Raw genomic sequence first — 15,457 nt, forward strand, 5'->3', positions numbered from 1 at the left:
CTTCCCTGGCTGCCCGTGCCACACAGCACAAGCATTCGCCAACAGATTTCAACATAGCTTTAACAATCAGCATGTATAAGGATCTCCAAGTGATTTCCCCTCTTTTAGTGGTGGTTTTGGTACAGCCTGTGTCAGTTTACAAGATTGAGGAACCCCTCTGGTGATGGTCAAGCAGGACTCAAAGTTTCCCTAGTGCAGGCTGGCAAACAAATACACCCAGAAGTCTCTGACATCAAACTAATATTGGTAACCTCCTGCACAAGTAAAGCACGGTGTGGCCCTGCTAGGCACTTGAATACATCATAGATCCACAAAGTATATTGCCTGACAAAGAGACAAAAGGCTTTCCCCCCACACACACCTTTTTTGTTTGTTTCCATGGACAACCCTATAGCGTCTGAACAGATTTCTCAAAACTTCAGCTTTCCTTTTCCCCATTTTACTTACTCCTACCACATGCTTGCTTCTCTCCCCAGCTCTGAAAGTCCTTCCCTGCACCCTGTCTCTGATTTTCCCACACTGAAAACCTATACTTGTGCAACTTCTCTTCAAACAAGTTCACTTGCCTGACACTCCAAAAATACCTCCCCAAATACTCCTGAATGCCATCACTCTCCAACTGCAAAGGATTCAGTGACATTATTTGTTGACATCTGATAGTCTACTGAGATTAGGAGCAGATAATAGTTAAGAATACTTCCAGATTCCTTAATTTCTTCCCACTTCTCTTGCACAAGTTGGCATGTGCGCACACATTTTATTATACATATGCACCCAAAACGCATTTGCAAGTCTACGACATAGAGCAACTGCCTAGCTGGAGTAATACTTTGAATATATCTTTGAAAACAACGCATTGTTCTAGTTAAAATTTCAAGCGAGTGTTGCGCACTAAAATGAAAAGCACTGTTCAAAATATAAATCATCAATCAAAAGCACTTCAGTTAAGTCCAAACACTCCCACGATTCCATACTAAAAAATCTGGTCTTATAAAAAAGGGAATATAATTCTCTTTGCCATTCTTAATTGCAAAGCTGTTAGTCTAAATATTACACCTTGTAAAGGAAGCCATTTGCCATTGTAATTTTGCCAGAAAGTGAAGAATCTTGGCAAGAGCAATTCAGGCTTTTGAAAGCCAAAACAGATACATACTTCAGAAGAAGCACAGAAGAACTGATGCCATCCCACTGAGTCTTGCCAAATAAAATTAAATAAAATATACGCAGTTCAGCATTTTTTGGTTTCCTGAAGCTGCCTAAAATTCTGAAAAGGCTCCTCAAGACTCATAGCATGTGAATTCCTGTTCACCTCCTGTCAGGCCAGCTTTGCTGACAGTAAGGATAAAATGTGCTGGGAGAGAAATAGTTACTTTGCACCTTGCCCATTTAAGCAAGGATTTTTCTCCCTGTCCCTGAAGAAAGTATTCCAGCTTAAAAAACAAACTGGTAATGAAGTTATGAAATATTTATGAAACTGCAGTTTTACCATCTCCCTTGATCACTCAAAATCCTGTTCTACCTCTTAATAGTTAAATCTATAGCTTTGAAGCAGGAACTTTGACAACTAAACAGACTACATCCGAGTCTAAATGAAATGTTAATTAGACAGAAACTGAAGAACTATACAGTACACAATCCCATCAGCAAGCCATATGCAGAAGTAGGGCAGGTCCATAGATGCATGACTGGGACAAGGGATGCATAACAAGGCAGCCCAAGGACAACTTCAGCTGAAAACGCAGTGACTAATGGTCTCTAATTTTGCATATACACTTTCTCACTACCTTCTCTTCCAGAGAACCAAAAAGATTACCCATACACTACTGACTCTGTCCTTCATGTTGTCTTTTTTGTCTTTTTCCTGCCCCCCCCCCCTTTTTTTTTTTTTTTTTTTTTTTTTTTTAAGCCCAGTCACACTCCTCATACTATGGAATCCAAAATTTTGTAATTTTGGGAAATGGTCTGAATAATGATTTCTTTCTGTTATTTTAGGCTTTTATTATTCAACCTGAACACTCAGAGTGAAGTTATACAACAGTTAGGATGATTTAATAGCTTGTTGCTGCCAAGAACAGGACAGGCATCCCACTCTTCATCATCCCTTGCTCTGCTTTCTTCCTCCACTTCCTCTGAGAAACTTTCTGGCACTCCCTCCTTCTCCCCATTTTGCACCATGTATGGTCCTTAATGAGTTCAGCTTGGGTAAAAAAAAAAAAAAAAAAAAAGTATTTTTTTTTCTGTTGTGTTAATTAACTCATTTGTTTTGCTGGGTTATTTTTCTGTTAAGTGCATTAAACTTAGATTTGACAAGCAGCTCAACTGGCACAAAGCGAATGGCTGGAGAGCATGTGCAGGAAAGGAAAGGAACAAAATCACTCCTTTCCAGTGGCAGCAAACTATCACATTGGCCTAGGCAACCCATGAACTTTCATTTTCTTTGTTTACTGCCATTAGGAGCTGGCAAACCTTTCCTACTGCACGTCTGTGAGAATTACTGCTTTCCAAGCATCTCAGAGAAGATAAACATTTGGGTAAGTCTCCAAACAAAATATAAAGTTGCATCTTCTTGAAGGCAATTACTTTCCCCTTGTGGTTACTGACTCAAGTCGGTACACAAGACTAAAGTCTTCTTTTCTTGCACACTTCCAAAGTGCTGGTTTTTTGGATCCAACACACTAAGCCTCTCTGCTTTGAACTTTCCACTGTTGCAAACAGTCCTTTCCCCTGCCCACGAATGGGATTTGGAAACCAGTGTCTCTAGGACCCCAACCCAGAAACTAAACTGCAGACGTTTTACTACCTAATTGCTATACAAAAAGAACAAGTGCATCGGCATGCATGAGACATACTTAGGTTCTGTTGAAGAAAGTCATACCACTACCGATTCTGGTGGAAAACATAGTTTAAGTCAACACACATATCACTAAGAATTATGCTGAAATGCTGCACACAGTTTACTCAATTTCCCCTTACCAAGCCGACAAGAGGATAGGATGCTTCCCACTCCTGTAAACTTTGGAGCCTCCTGACAACAAAAGCTAGGGAAGCGAATAGTTGAAATGCATATAATGCATACTCGATGATCCACGTGGCTCCCTTCCAACTCAGGATATTCTATGATTCTATGAAACAGAATTGGCATCTTTCTAGACACAAAAATATATGGAAAAAGGGACTCTCAAATTCACAGAGCAGTAATCTAAAGCACATTTCTCTACTTCTGTTTCCTCATTTCTGTACAACATTCCTTGATTCTGTGGAAGAATCTTCCAGATCTTTTCTTCCCCTTCTGACTGATGCAAAATAAAGAAAAAAAGAACAAAAGGCAATCTTTTATCACATGACCAACTGATCAGTTTCTCAAGCACTTTAAGTCTGTTTCACCCAAGATCCACTGTTATTTACAGCTTGCTTTCCTCTGCCTCGATGCTTTTTTTAAAAGGAAGCTTCCTTCTTGATGAGATTTACATAGCAGTCTCAGTAAAGCTTCTCATAGAACTTGGTCGTTTTTGCAACACAGGACTGGCTGCAGCATGTTTGACCATAAGACAGACCTCAAAACAAAAACCTGCAGTCGCACACAGAAAGCTGCAGGCAAGTATCAATCAAAGCCATCCACATTCCTCCTTCAGCTTTTCCTGCCCTCCAAAGTTCTCAGGTGGGTCAAAACATTCTTCCTGGATTTAACAAAGTTTGAGACGCATCATTTCAGAACAAGGACATTATAGAGGTTCTACATTTTGATAATTTACAGGGCTTATTACCAACCATCAGTAAACACTCATGGGTTACTTCTCTTTGCAGATTTTTTTTTTTTTAATGTTCTTTAAGAGTTATTGATTAGGATTATCAAAAGCTTTTATTTAGACAGTAACGTTCATGTTTTTAAAGCAAAGCAAGTAACTGAGGCCTTTACAGTTATCTATAATACATGTTAGTGAATAAGCACTAATTTATTTACATTGTCTAACACCATATAAACAGCTGAAGCTGGAGGGCAAGTTTAGACATTTCAATTCAAACAGCACACTACTCACTAAAATGGTATCTCAGAGATACCACAAGAGGTACACTTAAGTGCATAGGTTATTCTCAGTATACTCCTTGCTCACAAAGTTAGAACACTCAAAAGAAAGACTTTCTGCTTAGTATCTGCAAAAAAATTGCACGCTTGTAAGAAGAGATGCATTCCCCAGTATCAACAGTACATTAATTCACTTTCCAAAGAATTTTAGGGTGACATTTTCCCAAATATGGTTTATTCTAAAGAATTGAAGTGTTCAAACAATTAAGATAAAGACTCCACATGTCAGCTGAAATGCAGCAAAGGAGTAAGTAATAATAGTAAGTAATAGCAATAAACAAGGAAATATGTTTTATCTCTCAGTCATAGCAGGGTAGGAGTTACCATAGTAGAGCTGGTAAGTGATAATTCATTAAAGCCAAGAGTAACTCAATGGCATAACTGAGTCCTAGACTACAGCAACCCCAAGCAAGCCAGATGACAGCCAGCCTATCTTGTCATTGCAAACAGCACAAGGAGGCAACTGCAGCAAGCAGCAAATACAATCTGAAGATGCAGCCTTATTAAAGAGGGCATAGTAAAGAAGTGCAAGAAATGCAAAAGATAACCCAAACAAAAGCAATACATACATCACGGACTGATTGGAACGTAGAAATCGTGCCAATCCAGCTTGGAGTACACAACTGGGAGGCTACACTGGAGTGAATGAGTGCAATGAAGCACTAGCAGTGCCAGAGCATACTCAGCTGCAAAAAGTACTTGCAGTTTTAAGATACTGATGTCATAGTTACCTCATGTGTATTTTAACACTGCCTCACTAACAAATCAGAACAATCTTATTATAGCAGAGAGACCATTTTGTAATCTCGGATGCATTTGCTGGCATTACGCAACATGCAACCTCCGAATTTATGGGTGACTGGCACTTCACAGCAAACAGTCAGGGTTGTACCACGTAACTGCCTTTGAGGACACAGCTACGAAGTTACTGGCACTCTATTCTTGGACACAGACTGGGAATTTCTCTTTTAAAAATAAATAAATAAAATTGAGATAAATGTAGAAGTCTTTCTTACCCCCTTAAGCTTTTCAACCCTTAAACAGTTTCAGATGATATTTTAGAAGCAAGTATGTTGGCCTACTTGCAAAAATCTCTCCCTGGGACAAACAGGGCATAGCTTTTCCACCTAAGCACACACAAAACAGAAAATAAACTTACAGAATAGGTTAATATTTTGTAGAAGAGTTAATGTGTTAATGTGCAATGGAAAGCTGAAGTCTGGCCAACTGATCACATGTTCCATGTGCATTTGTGTACATTTATTTATTGGTATTAGCCTGCACCTGCAGAGAGAAGAAGAAAGAGAATATTCCTTCCTTTGATCCTGAAGGTCACAAGGTGACTGAAATCCCAGCTTAACGAAGGCTCTGGTGAGGTTCTAAGTGTCACAGCTTCCATCAACCTTTTCAAAATGCAGCATTGGAAAGCACAGGAAAGAAAACTGAAGTAATACCACCCAGGCTTTATAGACTATGTCAACTTAATTAGAATGGTATTTTGGCAGCACCCAAAGATTACATATCGAAGGCTGGGTAGCAGGCCAAATACTTGACTTGACTGGAATATTTTGCCAAGCCACCTACATTAAGAGCTACTTCCCTGTTCTTTCAGGGTGCCATAAAGGAAATCTGTTGTTTCAGGCCTTATAAGACTATTTAACAGAGGCATGAAACAGTGAACGTCACTAGCACCGAAGGTTAACTAGATACAGGTTAAACTAGGAACATCCCTAGTTAACCTTCAGACTACAAAGCTGCTGAAGGGGAACGTTTGTTCTCAGAGGGTGTAGGCTCCAGATGTAGCCAAAATGCCTTCTGTAACATCTCATCCTACGATCCTACGTACCAACGTATTTTAACCCACAAAACACTTCTACCCCAAGCCTGGAACCCACCAGGTCCCATCTGCATTCTCCCACTCCCGAGGCTGTCCAACTGATACTGGCAGCAGTAGAAAGGAGCGGGAAGACAATGCATAAGCATCCCCACGCACAACCTCGTTTCATAGACTAGCTGTGCAATGTCTACTGAAACAAATCTATGGCTGTGCTGTGTCCAGAACTGACCACAACTCTACTACAGGATAGGAGAAAAAAAGGCATATGCCCTATGGAAACAGGGTAGAAAGGAAACAAACCCCTGCACTGTCACATCGTTCAGCAGAGAGAAATGAGCATTGTTTACATACAATTTATCTTACTCCAGGCTAGCTATCTAGAAGAGGTCTAACTCCAAACCCTAGCTCTCTCTCAATGACCTCAGGTGGTCCCTTCCAACCTAAAAGATTTTGTGATGTGCACACCTGGAGCGCCTACTTCTTTCCACTGACTACAAAAGGAAATTAAGGAACTGGCTTAGATATAAACATGTACAACCTGTACACTCAAAACCAGCCAGAGGAATCCCTCCCCAGGTGCACAGCACTGCAACTTCAAACTCTCAGCACCTTAACAAGACCTTAACAAGACTGACAATAATGCCAAACCCATTCCAAAGCATCCTGACTCAGTCTGTCTTTTGCAGAAGCTGATCCTGACAAAGCTTCAGCTTCTCCCAGCAGCTTTTAAGGCTTAATTTCAATGTATGCGCACATATATACATGTGCGAATACATATATTACATACACATTTGAACTCTAAATACATGATTTGCTTAGCAGCAATACGGAATACAAAAGAGAGTCTCTTCAGCTGACATGGCAGAACTCAGCATTGCGATTGTTCTACCTCATATACACATAATATATAGCTCAGTGCTCTCTTGAATGTCCTTTACTGTTTGAGGCAGCAAAGATGAGCTCTCTGGAAAAATCCAGAGCTTCAGATAGTAAATTTCCAATTGCTATTGTTAATTGATGAAAAAGCAATTCAAAAAAGTTGTTTTTCTCTTCTTTTGTATTTTGATCTGTAGAGGCATTTACTCATTAATACAATCAAATTTGACAGATGCATCAGAAAAGCCTCTACTTTCATTTCAGCCTCACTAATCACCAGCACTACTTCATTAAAACTCAGTTTTAATGGATGCTCTCATGTAACTGCCTGCTTTAGACAAATCTTTACCACACGTTTTCAGGTTGCCTTCTCTCATCGGAAGAGTTCCCTTCACCAAAAATTCTGATACTTACAGATCTCACAGAGATCCCTACCTTGTAATATGATTTCCCCCTTCACATGGGCAGCAGTATCACAGAATTTGCTACCAATATGTGGCACTCTTTTTATGGCTCTGCTGGTCTTAGGCCAATTCTGCTATGGCTTCAAAGCCATCATTCATCCTTTTTTTACAACACCTTTGCCTACATGTCTCTCCTAGTCCATGAACTCATATAAGTCAATAGTCTAAAATAAGGCAAGAGAATTTTCATGAGAACTCTCTTAACTCTTAAGCTTTTCATTATGCAAAACAATCGAAAAAACAACTGACCAAAAAAAAAAAAAACAAAAAACTTTTCTACCCCAGAACACAAGAGTAGGAGAAGTTTATTGAAGGCAGATGCCTCTCAAGAGCCAGAGTTGAGAAGGCTACTCCATGGGGATGAAGTGCTTTTTTCCATGGTGCAGGAGATGCCATGGTTCCCCAAGAAGCTTCCAGTTGTAAACCACCCTGGTGTCGTCTCCTAAACTACAGGCATACCGTCATACTCGGTTCCTGCTGAAGTGCAACCCTCTGTGTAACAGCATGTTGCCCAATACAGCATTTTGGTAAATTGCAGTGTGACTACTCAGAATGGTGAGGTTAGCGGCAAGAATAACAAGGATATCATTTTTCCCATGATTGCAAGCAGCAGTACTGGCCAGAAAAGATCTTGCAGCTAAAGAAGTGTAGGGTAGTAGAAAACCACTGACAACAGATGGAGAAGTAGAAATACAAAGCAAACCAAGATTAAAAAACAAAAACACACACACACCTGAATTTCTTCCGTGGTCTGAGAAATAGAAAATCATGACTGCTTTCTATCAGACTTTGATGATAGATCCCTCACAGTCTTTTGATACAGACATCTGTCTAGCAGGTTAAGCCTGTTAAGGTTTAATACCTTGAGAAATTTTGTTTGTTTTTTAAAAAGCCTTGGAAAGAGCAGAATTGCTTCACTTTTGTGAAGAGTGAGAACACAAACCCTTCCCTGAGCAGAGACCATGCATGCCGAGAGGGACTAGGCTCCTGACCCTGCACTTGAGCATCACTGAACCCTGCATTCTCTGGAAGAAAGGTACGACGAGTCTGGCAGGGGAAACAATCAGCAAAGTTAACAGATCACCCAGCATGGGTTCTGAAGTCAGAACAGGATTCCTACTTATTAATAATCACAGGGGGATCTCTCTTTATACCAAAATGGCTTAATCTGAATGAACGTTTCTGAGTGAAGTTCAGGATGTTCTCTGTGATTTGAATCTCTTTAAGTTTTTCCCATAAAACATTAGCAAAGGATCCACAGGCATGAGAAGGCAGTTATTCATAGTGCTGCCACAATGACTGCTTGTGGGGCTGGAACATCACACTGCCATCACACTTCAGGAGCTCATGGAAATAATATTGTCAGTTGAGACATAGCAAATTACCTCTTCTGTCTCACAACAAGAGCTAAACCAGTTAAGAGCCAACAGAAGTTGAGGAAAAGTAGCTTTATTTGACACCAAAAAGGACCGAGAAGGCTGCAGGGCCTGCTCTAGTGCTGAGTGAAAGGCCCACTATGACCAAGGCCGTGCCACAAGCCACCCATGCATGGCAGTGGATTTGTGCCATGCCCCTGACTGGACACACAGGTCCTGCTGCTGGCACCATGATCATCTTCAGCAAACAGCTCTCGGACTGAGCACTGCTTGGGCAGGTGGCGGGTCACCCCCATTGGGCTGGCAAGGGAGCAGTTAACAGCACGAATTTCACAAGCCCGCAGTTACAAAACAGATATGAGCAAGTCCTCTGCTGGCAATTACAACTCCAGCTTTATTTTATTTTTCCTAGTATAGGAGCAGATGTTGCAGTTATTCGAAGGTTTTCACAACCTTAATTGTTGACCTTAATTGTTGTTAATCTTTCCCATGGAGTGGAGACAGACAGACGCCACCCGTATTTTCTGAAGAAGATAGTGTCCTGCGGCGTATGAGTAATAAAAGACAGTATTGTCTGCTTTCTCCCTCCTGCGTGAAATAGACGGGTATTAGGATTGGCCAGCACGATGGAAGGAAAAGGACAAACGAATGACTCAGCGGTTTCATTTATTTTTCGGAGGACGCATCTGCTGCGACACCAAGGTTTCTTTCCCCCCTGCCCTGTGCACAGGTGACTCTTCCAAGTGTCAGCGAAGGAAGTGCTGCATTTAGACTTTAAGACGCCTGAAACAGCTGATACACAAAGCACCCTGTCCACCTAACTGAGCACCGTTGAGCTGTAGTATTAAGAAGCAAAGTGTTGTGTTTCACAGGGCAATATTAGGTTTCATAAACAAGTTCTCACAGCGGACAAGAAAGAAGCATTTCAGCATGCGCTTGGGAAGCTCTTGTACGTCTCTAGCAATGATCCCAGGTCTCCTCCTTTGCTGGTGGGAGGCTTGACAGAGACGAGTTGCTCATCTGTGAAAGTTTTTTTTTTTTCTCCTCTTTTTCCTGCAGAACTTGGAGTCTGTTTTCTAACTAAGAAGAATGTCCCTGCGCCTCTGTTCTGCCAAGTGTACTTGAAGATGTTAACTCAGTGTCCCAGTAACCTGAGAAGAGGCAACACTGAAGCGGGACACCGAAGTTCAGACATGAAACACAGGATGTACTGATGCTGCAAAAGGCACTCCTCCTAACCTAAGACATAAGCCCCAAAAGTCAGGATAGGGAAGATCAGTTTCATGTTTATGTTTAGCTTCAGACAAATATCCAGAGTGGACTTAGATATAAGACCAGACTGGAGTGGAATCCGCTATCTGTTTTAATACAAAACACAGTAAATCAAATGTTTTCTCCCTCTCACTTCAAAACTCACCTTACCTGCAAGCGTCTTAAAGGCTCCTTGACAGCAAGAAAAGATAAGGAACCTATATCTCCTATGGACCATTTTTGCTTTATTATGTTTGCTCATTAAATAAAGAAAATATTAAAAAAAAAAAAAAGGTAAGTCAACCTCCAAAAGCTCACCAGGCACCATAAACTAAGCAACTGATGATAGAAGACATTTTAGGGAAAGTGTTAAAAGGCAGGAGTAAGTTACTAGAATGGAAAGAATTCGGCCAAGTTCTCTGAAGGAAAACATCAAATTGCCAAGCTATTAACTGCAATTTAAACCCTGTCATACCTCAATTGATTTGGACACAGCATGGAAGATGGTATGTTCAGATCAGTTTTCAGAACAGACTTCAAAATAAATCCAGGGAACTGGAAAAGAATCAGGAAATAACTTCTCTATCAAATGAGCTAGTTAAAACATGATAAAATTGACATGGATATATGTGATAGTATGAGGAAGAGTCAGCACAGCTTTTGCAGAAGTTATGACTCAAACCTACCCAAGTTTTCTGATATAGGACAAAGACATTCAGACAGATTTCTGAACCAAGGACTCTCAAAAGAACCTGAGCTGCTCTAGTTTGCAGGAATGGTTCCCCACCTTAACTGCCTGCTGAAGGATAAGAAATAAGAGGTGGGAAAACACGTTGAGTCTTTTTTCCCCACAGGAGTCATCTCAAGAGTTATCCCCATTGCCATTCTTTTCAACGGATATACAATTTAAAAGATGACAAACAGAAAGGTGATATGAAGTTGTTGGCAACATGAAATATTCAGACACCAGAGCTGGAACTTCATGCAAAGCACAGTGGAACAAACTCATAATCCTGAGCAAACAGGCATCTAAAAGCACAACTCTGATTTAATTTTAATAAATTCAAGCCAATGTTAAAAAGAAAAATAACCTTGTCCTTGATTATCACTGCAATAACTATCAGGAGTCTTAAGTTTTGTTTGAAAGCATCAACTTGATGTTCAAAAGAAGGCAGACTAACTCACATGGAAATACAGCATTAAGAATTAAGGAATTGCTGCAAGCAAAGCAGAATCATGACAAGCCATTAAACCCAGGGCACACCCACTTCTTGAAAACTGTGGGCTGTTATGACACTAACAGAGTAAAATAGAATTAGAAAAAGTACAAGGGAGAGGAATTCCTAAAGCAGAAATCAACACATGGATCTTTCAGCTTGGAGAAAAAGACAACTAAGGGAGAAGAGAACAGACATCATCTCGTCAGTTATAAATGGCACAGGCATAGTGCCCAGAGAATTGACTATTCCCTCTCAAAAGTCAGAGGTAAGTAAGAGATCTAAAGTGGTGAAGAAATAGATAAGAAACATGACTTGTGAAAAATCATTTTGATGGGACGATCATACCCATGTGTTAAAATAATTTAGGCTAAGCACTACAGAAAGCTCGTCAAGGGATAGTGACTACACTAATGTAGATGCACAGTCCAGAGAACCTTGTCATGGATTACTATGAAGCAAGAGGACCTGAAAGCTGGGAAAAACTCATCTCAGGCTTTCCACCTAAGCAGCTGCTACCGACAGCCCAAGGACACACAAAATTGTTCTTGGTTAACCTGTGGTTTGGTGCTCTACAGCTTCGTCCATCGAGATAAACAGTCAAAACTATGCCCACTCCTACACAGGTTACTTCCCTTCTTGGAGAGCTCTCCCAAAGGAATTGTTACAGGGCTCCATTTTCAAATGGAGAAACCGAGGCAGCCAGAAAAGATTTGAGGTCACCAAGCAGGCCCCAAGCACAGGCACCAGCAGAAGGCAGGCTTCTGAGCTAAGAGCTCTCCATCTCAGGACATCGCTACTCCCAGCACCCCCGTGCTTGAGGTCACATCCCCCCATCACAGACCACAGGACAGAGGGCTACTTGCCCCTCAGACAGACTCAATAGCAGAGTACCTCCACATGGACTTACTGGTGATTCAATTAATGCTGTCAGCTTTTTTTAACTTAATATTCCTAGCTATGAATTGCAGGAGCTAGACATAAACCTCACCACAACCATGACGGAGAGCTGGAGGGACCACCACCACATCACAGAGGTCAAGAAGTGCAGCCTCAGCACCACCACACTGCGTCCTCCAGAAGATACCACACCAGATTTGCACCTTTATTTAAGGGATTTGCACCTTTAACAATTTGGCACAGGCTTAAAAACTGCAGTTGCTAGGCATCCTCCATATAGCATTTACTTTTAACAGCAAGTCCTGCAGACTGCTGCAGTATGCAGAAGGTAGAATACATATAGCTCGTGAGTTGACAAGCACATGCCTAGAAGCTAGTTCTATACAATGCAAAACACTAACTTCTTCACTGGGGAGTCTCCCCCACAATTTCTGTGGGAACTTACTGCACCTGGGATGTGCCGTGTTTCAGCATTGATTATGAAAGGTGCCATTTTCATACCGGGCATCTAGAGAGACTCTTCCTTTACATTTCAGGCCAGGACATAAGCAAATCTAAATCTAGGGTTTGAAAGAATATGAAACATCCTGCACAAGCCAGGTGAAGTCCTCCTGAAATCACAACACAAGTCCAACACTGCAATGAAAGCAGTTAGTTAAGAGTTGGCAGTTGAATAAGGCCTCAAACTCTTCTTTTATCAGCTTTTTATTTTGAATAAAACAAAAAATGACTTCCAAAATAGCACGAGAGTCACAACACCAAAAAGATTCTGGCTTTTTCATGTTCCCAAAATAGCTTGCTAGAAAGATATCTACAAAAATAGACGTTCTAGGTGCGTTCAGCTTTCATCTCGAGCATCATCACAATTCTATCCAACATAGCATTTGCATAAGGGTACATCAAGTGCTACCTCATCCACAGCCCTGTTTTGACAAGGAGCTGAGAACTGGGACCGACTGCAACTGATGGCTTCAAAGCACTTCAGCACCAGAGGATTCAGGCTCTGGAGTGCACATGTTCCCTCCCCACTGCCCCATGCACAAATGAAGTCAGAGATTCCTCTAACTTGTCTCACTGAAGTCTGATCTAAGAGAAGGTGGCAGTAAGCATCATCACCAAAAGCAAAGCCATCTTGGAGAAACTACTGAAGTGTAAAATAATGTAGTTTCAGATGCTTAAATGTGCAAGTTATTTATTTTTCACTGTACTTCTTGATGGGGGAAAGCAAGCAGCAGCAGTACATCTTAGGAACCATGCTCCCTTCTCCTCTGTCCCTCGTAGGCAAAGCAGGGGAAGAAGATGAGTCCCTCTGTTCCTCATCTCATCCGTGTCCCTTCTCCAGACGGGTCCCTCTGCTCCCCATCTCATCCTCAGCACTTCCTCCTATTGCCCTTCTGCAGGGGAGGGCAAGGCTTGCTAGCAGTGCTGGGGAGGGCACGGTGCTGCCACTCTCACCTCCCACACCCTGCCTTCTAGGAATTTCCCAAGTGGCTGCTGCAGGATTAGGAGCCATAACGCTATTAAACAGTGCATTATCAAAATCTGAAGAAAAAGTACACAAAGTATCCCTGAAGAGAAGGATTATTTTTTTTTTTAACCTCTGGAAAAGCATCTGAGGAACACATGGAGGAAGCAGTGTGAGAACTGGCAACTTTGCAAGCAAAACAGTAGGGTTTACTTGCACGTTGCACTCTGCCTACTACTTTAGATTACTGATTGCAGAGCAACAAGTTATTCTCTCCCTAATTGGGTCCCAGTCTAAAATAGTCCTGTTATTTTTAGTATAGTACTTAAGTATCTGAACCGTGGCCTGTACTGCAAAAGCTGGCATGTGTCCCTGGCCATACCAGAAATTCCGATATTAAACAAGAACACACATGCCACATATCTAGGCCAACTTTTGTTCTTCTTCGTTGTCTTTAGTGGGCGACTTTAAAGACTTTAAATGCTAACAGCAGGCCAAAAATGGCACAGGCTTATTCGCTAATGCTGCATTTAAAGCCTCTCTACCAGCTACTGTGTGACAGAGGAATCAACGCAGCTAGAAAAGAGCACGGGGCGGGATGGTGGCAGTGGAGGACTTGATAACATTGATTAATTTATTAAAAAAAAAAAAAAAAAAGTCAATTCGCTCTCAGCAGGATAAGGTATAGATAGAAGGTGAAAATGGGAGTATTTCATTTCTGTGCTGCTTATTACAAGTCTGCACAGGTTCTGAGGCACTGGAAGAGAGGAGAAACCATAAATGTATGCTGCAACTCACCCCTCTTCTGTTTCCTTCCATGCAGCACATATAGTATTGGTAAGTTTCAACTATAAAAGAAACAAAAGGCCTGTGTTAAACATGTTTACACGCACACAGAAGGAGGATTATGTAAGCTGTGTCTAACAAACAATATGCTCCTGCAGAAGAAGCAAGAGAAGATCAAAGCAAGACTTGCTTGTGTTTCCAAGTCAGTCGTCCCACTTTCCATCAGAGGGGTGACAACTGTCCTGCAACATAATTCTGAGGCATGAAGAGCAGAATAAGATCTGAAATAGCCTCAGGCTGTTCCAGTGAATCTACCTGCCTCGTGAGCTTACTGCCTCTTACCACTGTAAACTCATTTTTGTTAGACAAGGAAGAGCAGGTTTCCATGAGGAATTTAGTCTGCCCTTTTATCACGCATTTTGGAGAAAGCAAGTCAACTCCCTGGAAGAGCTTTCAAGAGAAGATCCTAACCTGAACAGAGACTGCCAGCCAACAAAAATTTGTTAGTGTCTATTACCACTAGACCATCTGTTCTTGAAACTGTACGTTCCTTTTCAGAAGGCTTCTTATTTTATGAACAGTTTTATTATTGTTCACTGTCTCCACTCCATAAGCATCCCCTTATCCAACATGTTTCTAGATCTGGTTATGACACATGACCAAACCTCTAGTTAATCATATGATTATCTAGTCATTTTGGGTTCATCGGTATATTTAAGTACTTTCCATTTTAAACAATTCTAGTCTCAGACAGCAGCAGAAGCACCACATATAAAACCTTATACAGCTTCTGAATTATGGCTGAGCTGATCAGAGGCACCAACTAAATGATGTTCTCAAACCCAAATTTGACAAAAACCAGCTAATGTGAAGATTCAACCTTTAGGCATTCACCCATTAACCTTTTCAATGGGCTGATTCTGGATGAAGGAACTCGCCTTTGTATTTTAAGACAGCTTTCTGCCATCGATTGCTTGCTCCCTTATCTCCAGTTTTTAATTGGCTTCCAGTTAATCCTCAGATCCCAGACGTCTAAGTTTTATTGTTGCCTGTACATAACCAAAATGTACATCTTCTCCCCCACCAGCTACACAGGTCATACCAAGTCCCTTCAGCTGCGCTACAGTGCAGCACTGAGAAGAGCAGTAAACTGAAGACAGTTATTGCAATACCAAAATTAGTGAAGGTGAAGCAAGAGACA

The 15,457-nt window shown here is 41.3% G+C and overlaps 1 protein-coding gene across 2 annotated transcripts in view; it reads right to left on the reverse strand.

The window, feature by feature from the left end:
- GRB10 (growth factor receptor bound protein 10) overlaps positions 1-15,457 on the reverse strand; it is a 148,474-nt gene that overhangs the window by 114,047 nt on the left and 18,970 nt on the right. The window contains exon 1 of one of the 2 annotated variants that reach the window (XM_032181715.1): positions 14,269-14,320. The exons of the other annotated variant lie outside the window; for it this stretch is intronic. The gene's annotated coding sequence lies outside the window, so the exon portion shown is untranslated. Of the gene's footprint in view, positions 1-14,268; positions 14,321-15,457 lie in introns of those variants that run through there. 2 annotated transcript variants of the gene reach the window in all.

Source organism: Aythya fuligula, chromosome 2 (assembly GCF_009819795.1).
Source record: "Aythya fuligula isolate bAytFul2 chromosome 2, bAytFul2.pri, whole genome shotgun sequence".
NCBI classification, from domain to species: Eukaryota; Metazoa; Chordata; class Aves; order Anseriformes; family Anatidae; genus Aythya; species Aythya fuligula.